Below are 9,772 nucleotides of genomic sequence, written 5' to 3' on the forward strand. Positions count from 1 at the left end.
ATTATCTATCTCCATCACTAGAATGTAAGCTTCAGGAGGGCAGGAATCTTCTCTGTCATAGGCACTGTTGTGTCTGTGGTGCCTGGAACAGTGCCTGGCCCTTAGCAGCTGCTCAGTATGTTTGAAAAAAGAATTATAGGGTAACTTTATAATAAAAATTTTTTAAATGTACCAATCTAGAAGGAAATATTTTCTACTGAAACACATATCTATCATTTGCCATTTTAAATATTTTTACATATTTTTGTATTTTATCATTTTTATGGGAGTTTGCAACATTTATGTTACTTTCAAAGTTATTAGATGGGAAAAATGTTAGGAAAAGTGGTCTGTTGTAATGTTTGCTTAACTAGACTATGAGTTTTCATGGTCAACGATATTCATTAAAATTTTTTTCTTTTTTACCCTGGTTGTGCTAGAACTTAGCTCATAGTTGGTGCTCCAAAATAGTTATTGAATGAATAAATGATAAGGTTTCAGAGGGAGGCCAACACAAGTTAGTGTGAGAATGAATCTCCAGGACACACAGACACGAGATCGTCCTGTAATACCTTTGCTGTAAGCCTAACGTCTTGTGCGTATCTGTCACTGTGTCTAAAGACCATTCATTACTCACTTCCTTAGTCTCCTGTTTCCTCTTCCCTGTTCACTTCAACACCACAGTCCCAATGTCAGTTAGGGATGTGGTCATGAGAAGATTTGCTGAGTGTAGAAGTTACTGAACTGGTGGGAGGTGTAGGAGTGGTGGTTAGTGGAGCTACAAAGACAACTGGGGTAAAGGTGAATAGAAATAAAATGAAAAATGAATAGAAAGTCAGCAGAAATGAAACAGTTCTTTTTTGGTTAGGGAAAATATATAACTTGTACCAATCTCAGAGTGAAGGGAGGAAAGTGATTATAATTGTCTTGAGTCATAGAAGTTACACTGATGAGGGTCAAGTCGTGAGTCACTGTGTCTTTCCATCTGTTTTTAGCTGTCAAGACACACTTGTGTTGTTCTTAAGAAACGAAAATGTTTCAGTGCTCTCATTTCTTTCTGAGAACACTTATGTTAGGGAGATTAAGAACCGAGTTACAACATGAGTTACTGGTCTAGGCTTGAAAGGAGAAAGGGTAATTGTTGAGGACCACTGACTATTTCACCATAGTTGTTGGGCAAGTACAACTGCTTGTCTTAGAGCTGTTTATGTACTTCCAACCTCTTCTTATACTTCCACTGCAGAACTGTAGTACAGGTTATATTCTAATATAAAGAATATAATTTTGAGATTCCAGCATATAGATAGTAGACTATAAGCAATAATCATACTATTTATTTTCAGCAAGTCTGTTTTTTACAAGATGTCCCCCTCATCCTTTAGCATGCATCTGTTTCTGCTCTCAACTGGACATGCTGGAATTATAAGGGCATCCATCCTGATTTTTAAAAAATCTTCAGCACTGGTTACCTTCTTTGAATAAATAACTTGCATGCACAACACTTTTCTTCCAAATTCTCAAGGAGTGTTATGAGGGGGTAATTAAAGCAGTCTGTTTCTCCATCACGTTCTGTCTGTTTTTTCTTTTCATTATTAGATGTGATGACACATTTGCCTGTGTGGCTTCCCACAGATGGCACAGAAATTTTGTGATCAAATGGTAAGAGTAAACCAACTGTCGTCTCAGATCACAGCTTTCCATGTTGCTCCCCATGTGTAGGAATCTCAATTTAATAAAATGCTTGCTTCTTTTAAAGTGGTATTACCTGGTATGCAGAAGATTTTAGAATAAAATGGAAAACTTTGAAAAGACAACTGGAAATGTAGATTACTAGCTAGTTTTATGCCCTGTGTTTTGACTCTGATAGAAAAGTGATTGAAATAAAACAATGTCTGCATGGAAATTTTGATGATTAAAAAATAATTTAACTTGACTTTTTCTTACAAGAGAGGCAGAATAATGAAAAGAGTTCGGATTTTTCTTGAATCTTTGTGAATTGATAAAGAAATACCAAGAGTTGTATTTTTTAACCTTATGTTTGGTTCTAAATTTATTTAGATCATTCATAGGTGCAAATACCTAAACTCTTAAGCCAGGAATTATTTTTGTCTCTCAAAAACTGAGTAGAAAAAGAGACTCCAGAAGACAAAGAAATTTGTTAGAGTGGCAATCTTAGCATTTATTTATTTATTTACTTAATTTATTTATTTATTTTTTTGTGAAGAAGATCAGCCCTGAGCTAACATCCATGCCAATCCTCCTCTTTTTGCTGAGGAAGACTGGCCCTGGGCTAACATCCATGCCGATCTTCCTACATTTTATATGGGACGCTACCATAGCATGGCCTGACAAGCAGTGCAAGTGAAACCGAAGAGGTCAAAGACCTATTTAGCACGCAAGCTGCAGGAAATAGGTTGGATTGGAATGGTGATTTGGAAAAAGAGTAGAAGACAAAAACTGCCTCTCTGAGTGGTGAAGAGAAGAGCTTTGGAGGCAAGAATGCTGGAAAAGGTCATGCAAAGCAGCAGTGGGGTCAACGAGTGCTCACATCCACGTCTATGGTAGCTACTCTGAAGTAAGAGAGGTTCAAGAGAAAGTACAGCCTGGAAGGTTTTAATTCTAAAGCCTGTGATTCATAGTTATATCAAACAGCAATTGATAACAGATGCTTAGTACAGTGGAATGAGTGGTTGGAAAAAATGTGATATTTGAAATCTATGCTGAGATTCACCACTAAGTAGCACATGAGCTTTTGAACAAATCACTTAATCCCTCTGAAGCTCATTTCCTAAGTGTGTAAAACCAAGGGCTGCATTAGGTGAGCTATCGGATAGCTACCAATCCAGAAGATCCATAAATCATTATTGAACCTAGATTTTATACTCGTTTTAATCTTGCTTGCTAATTTGCTATAAGGAATAATAATAATGACAAAGAACAATTTGATATGATGATTGGGAACAATAGGAATTCACTTTTAAATGTTATGTGAAGTTTCAACCCTGAGGTTGAACAATGTTGGAACCCTTGGACAGCTAGACTTAAAAAAGAAGTGTAGTTATTAACAACTCTCTTGAGTTTGGACTAATCTAGGCTGAAATCCCGACTTGTCCACTAACACCCTCTGTGATGTTGAGAAACTATTTAACTTCTCTTACTTTCACTTTAATCTCTTGTAAATTGGGGAAATCCCTTTACCTGGGTATGAGGTTATTATGAGGATTAAATACAGCAATGCAGGTAAAGTGTCTGGGTCATAATAAATGTTAGTTATTTTGATTGATTCTTGGAGTATAATATCCTCTTGTATTATTCCCTATATATTTGAATTTAGATTTGTTTTAATATTTCTACTTAATTTACTATAAGCGCTGATTTTAATGACTAAGAACAAAATACCTTGTGTATAGGCAATAGTTCATAATCTTTAGATCACGTAGCCTAGATGTAGCTTGCTGTTTGAGTCTGTTTCTTGTCTTAGTTTCACTTTTTTCAATATATAAGCAGTCACTTAACATTTCCAAGGTATTCATTGCTCTGTAACATACAGATTGTGATGAACATCCTGGCTGGGTATTTTTTGGTGGTGGTGTTTAGAATACTTAACTGTTTCCATGAACTATAATTTCTGTGAAAGAGGTACTTTTTAATAAACACTAACTGCGGCGTAAGGATAGATATATAGATCAATGAGTAGAATTGAGTTAAAAAATAAAACTCAAGTTTACAGTCAATTGATTCTTAAGAAGTGTGCCAAGACAAATTCAAAGGGGAGAAGTATAATCTCTTCAACAAATGGTGCTGGGATGACTGGAGATTCACATGTAAGAGAATGAAGTTGGACCCCTACCTCATAGTGTAAACAAAAATTAATTGGTCCAAATACCAAAATATAATAGCTAAAACCATAAACATCTTAGAAGAAAACAGATACATATCGTCATGACCTTGGATTAGCCAGTGGTTTCTTAGAGGTGACACAAAAAGCACAAGAGCAAAAGAAAAACAGATAAATTTGACATCATCAAATTTTTTGCACTTTGAAGGACACTCATAAAAGTGAAAGAACAACCCCACAGAATGGGAGAAAATATTTGCAAAATGTATATCTATGAAGAACCTTGTATCTAGAATTAAAAAGTCTTATGACAACAAGACAAATAAGCTAATTAAAAACAGGGCAAAGGATCTCAACAGATACGGTCAATAAGCACACTGGGGAAATGCACATCATTAACCATTAGGGAAATGTAAATCAGAATCACAATGAAATACCACTTCACACCCAGTAGGATGGCTGTAATCAAAAAGACAGATAATAATATGTGTTGGTGAGAAAGTGGAACCTCTGTACATTGCTGATGGGAATATGAAATGATGCAGATGCTTTGAAAAACAGATAATTCCTTGAAAAGTTAAATGTAAAGTTACTATATAATCCAGCAATTTCCTTCTAGTTATATAACCAATAGAAAGGAAAACATATGTCCACATTAAGAACTCGTACATGAATATTCGTAGAAGTATTATTCACAATAGCTCAAAAGTAGAAATAACCTAAATGTCCATCTACTGGTAAATGAACAAATAAAATGTGACATATCCATACAATGGAACATTATTTGGCAATAAAAAGGAATAAAGTACTAATATATAGTGCCACAACATAGATGAACCATGAAAACACTATGCTAAGTGAGAGAAACCAGTCATAAAAGACCACATATTATATGATTGCATTTATACAAAATGTCCGTGACAGTCAAATCTACGGACAGAAAATAGATTAGTCCTTGCCTAGGGCTTGAGGGATTGGGCAGGAAATAGGGAGTGACTGCTAATGGGTATGGGGTTTCTTCTTGGGATGGTGAAATCTTCTAAAATTAATTGTAGCTATGGCTACACAAGTTTGTGAATATGCTTAAAGCATTGAACTGTACCCTTAAATGAGTGAATTGTATGGTATGTGAATTGTATCTCAATAAAGTTGTTACACAACAAACACATACACAAACTATGCAAAAAAATATGAAGCACTTCATCTGAAATATTTTTAAAATTTAAATTTGAAGTACTTAAGAAAAAAACCTCTAGGGACATAATTTCTCTAGAAAAACATATAAAATGAAATTAAGAATGGAGGAAATATAGATAATTTAAACAGATCAAAGAAGAAACGTTTTGAGTTTTTATTAACTGTCACAGGGCTGCATTTTACTTTGTGCCTATGCCTGTGGCACTTGTTTTGTTCTAAATATGTGCTAGAAAGCTTTTCTATGGCATAGAATCATCAGAAATATCTTTTTTTTTAATTGATGTTTTAATAGTTTATAACATTGTGAAATTTTGGGTTGTACATTTTTGTTTGTCCATCACCATATATATGTCTCCCTTCACCCCTTGTGCCCACTCCCCACCCCCATTGCCCCTGGTAACCACAATACAGTTTTCTCTGTCCATGTGTTGGTTTATATTCCACATATGAGTGAGATCATATGGTGTTTGTCTTTCTCTTTCTGGCTTATTTCACTTAACATAATACCCTCCACATCCATCCATGTTGTTGCAAATGGGACGATTTTGTCTTTTTTTTATGGCTGAGTAGTATTCCATTGTATATATATACCACATCTTCTTGATCCAATCATCAGTTGAGAGACACTTGGGTTGCTTCCACTTCTTGGCTATAGTGAATAATGCTGCAATGAACATAGGGGTGCATAAGCCTCTTTGGATTGTTGATTTCAGGTTCATTGGATAGATTCCCAGTAGTGGGATAAATGGATGATAGGGTATTTCTATTTTTAATTCTTTGAGGAATAGAGATGATCTTTTTTAGAGAGGCTACCCTTTCGCTTCAGCAAGGCTATGGATGGATGGACCCACTGTGGACACAATCTAGTCTTAAGGCTGGGCAAAATTTGAGGCTTTTTCAGTTTATATCCTGAAGAATTTCATCTAGATCACAACCCCACATTCAGCCTGAGGTGAACTGGCCTTGGATTTAAAGTCATTCCATTCTCTTCTCTATAGAATGGCTTCAGAGCCATGCTTGCTTTCACTAGTCAGGGATCTTCAGCAGAAAGAAGACTTCTGGCTTGCAGAGTTGGTTGTTTAGTGTATTTCAACGTAATAGTAGGCAGAATCATGAATCCCCAAAGATGTCCTTATCCTAATCTCCTACTCCTACATAGGTGAACATTTCACCTTACGTGGTAAAAGAGACATTGCAGGTGTGATTAGATTAAGGGTCTTGAAATGAATAGATTATCCTGGATTATCAGAGTGGGCTCAATGGAATCAGAAGGGTTCTTAGAGGCAGAGTGTCAGAGTCAGGGAGAGATAGTTGAAGATGATGTAAGGGGCCATGAGATAAGGAATGTAGGCAATGTCTAGAAGCTGGAAAATGGAAGGAAATGGATTCTCCCCTTGTATTTGTCTGCTTAGGCTGCCATAATAAAATATCACAGGCTGGTGGCTTATACAACAAATTTATTTTCTCACAGTTCTGGAGGCTAGAACTCCAAGATCAAGGTGTTGGCAGGGTTGGTTTCTGATGAGGTCTCTCTTCCTGGCTTGTAGACAGCACCTCTCTTGCTCAAACAAAAGAATTACTTGCAAAATCATAGAAAATATTTTCTTAAAAAGCATAAGATATTATTTGCAAAAGTGCTGCAATTTTTAGAAATAATTCATTTTTTAAATGAGAAAACATCAAATTCTTTTTTAAACTCCCACAGATTTAAACTTTGTACATAATTTTAGTCCACTTTAACCATGGCATACCACAATTTACACTGAGGTGAATATCTAACTGTGACTCTCAGTAAAGAGAATTTCACTGTGTAACATCCAATATCCTCTTTATTTTTCTCTTTTTGCAAGTCTTGTTCACAATTACTCAAACCTCCTTTTTTTGATCACTTGGAAAATAGCAAAAGGATCATACTTGATATTCCAGTTGTAAGCATTTGGTTTTTTCTTTCCTTAGACTGGAGTGGTATAATTGGGAAGTAACTTCTGGGCTTCATGTAGCTTATACAAGGCAAGAGATTGTGTGTCATATTTACATAGTGGTTATCAAAAAACAGTCCTCCATAATAGAGGCAAGTTGTGTAAGAGGTACGTCACCATGGACGCAGATAGAATAAAAGGACGTGATTGGATAAAACAGTTTCCAACTGAGACATTTGGCTTTGTATTTTATTTTTCAATTTGCCTCATAATGGTGAACACAAACATCTAGTAAGAAAAACATTTTCTCCCTGGATTAGTAGTTCTTTTATTGCCTATTTCACAGGTGATGAGGGTCAGAGGAAGGAGAGAGATTTTTTTGGTTAAGGTCTCCTTATTTATTGGAAGTGAGGTTCTGAAGGTAGTCTTCTGTGAATATAGTGCTTCTTAGGGACATCTCCTTGGCCTCTCTTTTCCATTTATCTCCTTTTATATCATTCTTCTTGAACTTCTGACTCTGAACTGGAGACTGTGGAAGAATTTCCTCAGTATAACTTCTTACAGTAGTTTGAGATACATTTTTTCCAGCTTTATTGAGATATAATTGACATACAGCTCTGTATAAGTTTAAGGTGTACAGCGTAATGATTTGACTTAAATATATTATGAAATGATTACCTCAATAAGTTTAGTTAACATCCATTGTTTCATGTAAATACACAAAGAAAAGAAAAAGAAGAAAAATATTTTTTCCTTGTGATGAGAATGCTTAGGATCTACTCTCTCAACAACTTTCAAATATACCATACAACAGTGTTAACTATAGTCATCATGTTGTATGTTGCATCCCCAATACTCATTTATCTTATAACTGAAAGTTTGTATCTTTTGACCTCCTTCATCCAATTCCCCCTCCCTTCCCCCGCTGCCTCTGGTAACCACAAATCTGATCTCTTTTTCTGTGAGTTTGGTTTTTTTTTTGGTTGATTACACATATAAGTGAGGTCATACAGTATTTGTCTTTCTCTGCCTGACTTATTGATGGACATCGCTGTTGATGACACTCAGGTTGTTTCCATGTCTTGGCTATTGTAAATAACGCTATGAACATGGAGGTGCAGATATCTCTTTGACATAGTGTTTTCATTTCATCATTACATCCTGGAAGTGGAATTGCTGAATCCTATAGTAGTTCTATTTTTAATTTTTTAAGGAACCTCCATATTATTTTCCATAGGGGCTGTGCCAATTTACAATCTCACCAACAGTACACAAGGGTTCCCTTTTCTCTACATTCTTGCCAGTATTTGCTCTCTCTTATCTTTTTGATAATAGCCATTCTAACAGGTGTGAAGTGATATCTCATTGTGGTTTTGATTTGCATTTCCCTGATGACTAGTGCTGTTGAGCACCTTTTGATGCTCCTCTTGGCTATTCGTATATTTTCTTTGGAAAAAGTCTATTCAGATCCTTTTTTTTTTTTTTTTTTTTTTTCAATACTGAAAAATAATTCTTCTTCTCTGTAACACCACTCCTTTAATAGGGAGACACTTGCTTTGCAAATGGAATTTTAACATTAAATGCATATCAGAGGGACTATTTCTAAAGGTTCCAAAGGACTCTTCTTATTCATAATCGAGTGTGTATGCTCTGGATATACCTTTGCCTTCTTGATTATATTTGACCCCTGATTTTACCACCAGTAATGGCCCTATTTCTCTTTTCTTTACTCTTCATGATAATTGTTAGGTCACAACAAACTTATTCTAATGATATTCTTAGATTATCCCAAACAGTAGTCACTACACTTAATCTTACTGACTGCTGAATATGCCATCCATCACCAGACCTCCATGATAAAAACCTCTGGGAAATTCTGGTCTCATCAAAAGAGACCATAGGAAATTATAGCCAATGGCGTTTCCACTTGCACCTACATGGACAAATGACCTTAAAAATCAACCTGTGACTTTGATGGTTCCCCCTTTCTCAGAAAAAGAGCTGCTTATTACAACTGATCGATTATAGATAATTTTAAATCTGAATTCAACAACCGTCATCAGATGATGGCTGAAAAACTGTCACTTAGAAGACATTAATAGAGGTCCAAATATGTAACCAAGCTAATGTAAGGCCTTGGTTCTGATCTCATGTTTTGAACAAAACCCCTTTTTTCCTGTGGCCCTACCAGCTACTACTTCCTTCACAGCCAGAATGTCTGGTCTAGTTTGCCTCAGACTAACACCTCATGCATTTTAGGAATAATATTCTGAAATCAAATTCTACAAATCACCAAGACTGGAAATTCCAACTTGGACCTGACCTCCAAAACGCAGCTACCCTTTGTCCATTTTTTAATTGGCTTATTTGTTTTCTTGCTAAAGAGTTTATGATATCTTTATCTGTTTTGGATATTAACCACTTATCAGGTAGTATGGTTTTCAAATATTTTCTCCAATTCAGTAGGTTGACTTTTCATTTTGTTGGTTGTTTCCTTTGCTCTGCAGAAGCTTTTTAGTTTGATGTGGTCCCACTTGTTTATTTTTGATTTTGTTGCTTGGGCTTTAGGTGTCATATCCAAAAATTCATTGCCAAGACCCAGGTCAAGGAGCTTTTTTCCTGTGTTTTCTTCTAGGAGTTTTATGGTTTCTGGTCTGAAATATATTTTTAATAAAATGTCCTATCAATAAGATTGAGATTTATCATTATTTCATTTTTTTCCAGAAAGATGTGGAATGATAACACTGATGACAATGATTGTAATTTCCATTTATTGAATGTTTACCAGGCATTAGGCATTCTGCTAAGTGCTCTCTACACATTATCTCACGTTAGCCTT

This window comes from Ceratotherium simum, chromosome 32 (assembly GCF_057802395.1).
Source record: "Ceratotherium simum simum isolate JZ-2026a chromosome 32, ASM5780239v1, whole genome shotgun sequence".
Lineage (NCBI taxonomy): Eukaryota > Metazoa > Chordata > Mammalia > Perissodactyla > Rhinocerotidae > Ceratotherium > Ceratotherium simum.